This window comes from Triturus cristatus, chromosome 1_1, assembly GCF_964204655.1.
Source record: "Triturus cristatus chromosome 1_1, aTriCri1.1, whole genome shotgun sequence".
NCBI lineage: Eukaryota > Metazoa > Chordata > Amphibia > Caudata > Salamandridae > Triturus > Triturus cristatus.
Genome location: NC_140579.1, coordinates 952,417,737 through 952,420,236, shown reverse-complemented (window position 1 = coordinate 952,420,236; position 2,500 = coordinate 952,417,737).

The following is a 2,500-nucleotide window of genomic DNA, read 5'->3' as shown; positions in this document are numbered from 1 at the left end:
GGCACTTTGCCATGCCGCGGCCCGGAGGAGGGAAGCCCCGGAGGCCTGGGAGGATGTTGCCCGGGCGTAGCCCATCTGGTCCCCGGCAATGAACCGCACAGCCCCAGCATGGGTGTTCCGGCATACCCTGCCCCTACTAATCCGGAGGAAGGATACCCCCCTTTCTTGTAACCAGCGCGCTGCGAGTGACGGAGGGGACCCTAGGCGCGGACGCGCCCGGCCTCCTGGAGCCCCGGCTGGGATCCGGGAGGCGAATGGACCCTCATCGGGACTTCCAGGCCAGCTCGGCCATCTGGTCGCCCCATTGGAAAGCATTGCGCGCGACCAGATGGCCGAGGGGAAAGGAGCGACCAGGTGGCCGGCAACTGAAAGGGCTCCCGTCTGCCCGAGCCATAGCGGTAGGCTTCCCGCCTGCCCACGCAGGGCTCCGTGGCTGCAGGGCTCCGGGGCTGCAGGGCTGCAGGGCTGCAGGGCTGCAGGGCTCCGGGGCTGCAGGGCTCTGGGCCTGCAGGGCTCCGGGGCTGCAGGGCTCCGGGCCTGCAGGGCTCCGGGGCTGCAGGGCTCTGGGCCTGCAGGGCTCCGGGGCTGCAGGGCTCCGGGCCTGCAGGGCTCCGGGGCTGCAGGGCTCCGGGGCGGCAGGGCCCTGGGCCTGCAGGGCTCCGGGCCTGCAGGGCTCCAGGGCTCCGTGCTGAAGGGCTCCAGGGTCTGCAGGGCTTTGGGGCTGCAGGCCTCGGGGGACGCCCGGGGGACCCATGGAGCCCGTCCTGGGCACTTTGCCTCGCCGCGGGCTGGAGGAGGAAGCACCCGACGCCCCGGGGAAGTGTCGTCCGGGCTTGGCCCATCTGGTCCCCGCCTGAGAACCGCAATCCCCAGGAGGGGTGTCCCGGCATACCCTGCCCCTACTAATCCGGAGGAAGGCTACCCACCTTTCTTGTAACCCTCGCGCTCCGAGTGACGGAGGGGACCCTAGGCGCGGACGCGCCCGGCCTCCTGGAGCCCTGGCTGGGATCCGCGAGGCAAATGGACCCTCATCGGGACTTCCAGGCCGGCCCGGCCATCTGGTCGCCCCATTGGAAAGCATTGCGCGCGACCAGATGGCCGAGGGAAAGGTGCGACCAGATGGCCGGGACCGGAAGGACTCCCAGCTGCCCACACCGAGCCATAGCGGTAGGGCTCCCGCCTGCCCTTGCAGGGCTCCGGGGCTCTGCACCAGGGTCCCTTGTCCCGGGCAGATGGACACTTGGCAGGCCGCAGGACGTGGGATCCCAGGCCCTGACCAAAAATCAGGAGGCCCGGGGCCGGTCCCTGCTTCTCAACACAGCCAGGCTGGGGAGGTCGGGGAGCCTGCCCAAGCACGAGGGACCCGTCCCGGGCACACAGTCCATGAGGTTGTGCGCTCGTTTTCCACAATTTTCTTCAGAATAGTGCGTAGTTGCGCTAGGCAAAGTCCGCCCAGCCCTACTCAGGATGTGCTCTCGTTTTCCACACATTTTTTCAAAATTCTGCGTAGTGGCGCTACGCAAAGTCCGCCCAGCCCTAACCAAACTCCTACTACGCAGTGGAAAGGACTTAGCCAGCCACCCACCCACCTGGCCCGGTCCCTGCTTCTGATCCCAGCCAGGTCTGGGGAGCCTCCCTTCGCCCAATGGACCCCGTCACGGGCACCCAGACCCTTACCAGGCCGCAGGACGGGTTCTCACAAACCACACGGTTGTATAGGGGTGGGCAGAAAACTACGCTCCGTCAGCGTAGCAGATAAAGCCAGCCACTCCTGCACACCGGCCCGGTCCCTGCTTCTGATAGCAGCCAGGCCGGAGAGAGCCTCCCTGGGCCCCGGTGGACCCCTGTCTCCAGCACCTAGACCCTCGGCTGTCTTGCAGGACGGGGGTGGCTCACGCACCCCGGGGCCCGCCGGACGGTGCAAGAGCCCCGGGCCCGGTCCCAGCTTCAGAACCCTAGCCAGGCCGGGGAGAAACTCCCTGGGCCCCGGTGGACACCCTTCCCCAGCGCATGGACCCTCGGCTGGCTTGCAGGACGGGGGGCTCCCGCTCCATGGGACACTGGGACGGAGCACAAGCCCCGGACCCGGGCCCAGCTTCCGAACCCTAGCCAGGCCAGGGAGAGCCTCCCCGGGCCCCGGTGGACACCCTGTCCCCAGCGCCCGGACCCTCGGCTGGCTTGCGGGACAGGGGGCTCCCGCACCCCGGGAACGGAGCTCCAGCACCGGGCCCGGGACCAGCTTCCGGACCCCCAGCCAGGCCGGGGAGAGCCTCCCCGGGCCCCGGTGCACACCCGTTCCCAGCGCCCGGACCCTCGGCTGGCTTGCGGGACAGGGGGCTCCCGTACCCCGGGACGGAGCTCCAGCACCGGGCCCAGCTTCCGGACCTCCAGCCAGGCCGGGGAGAGCCTCCCCGGGCCTCGGTGGACACCCGACCCCAGCGCCCAGACCCTCGGCTGGCTTGCGGGACAGGGGGCTCCCGCACCCCGGGAACGGAGCTCC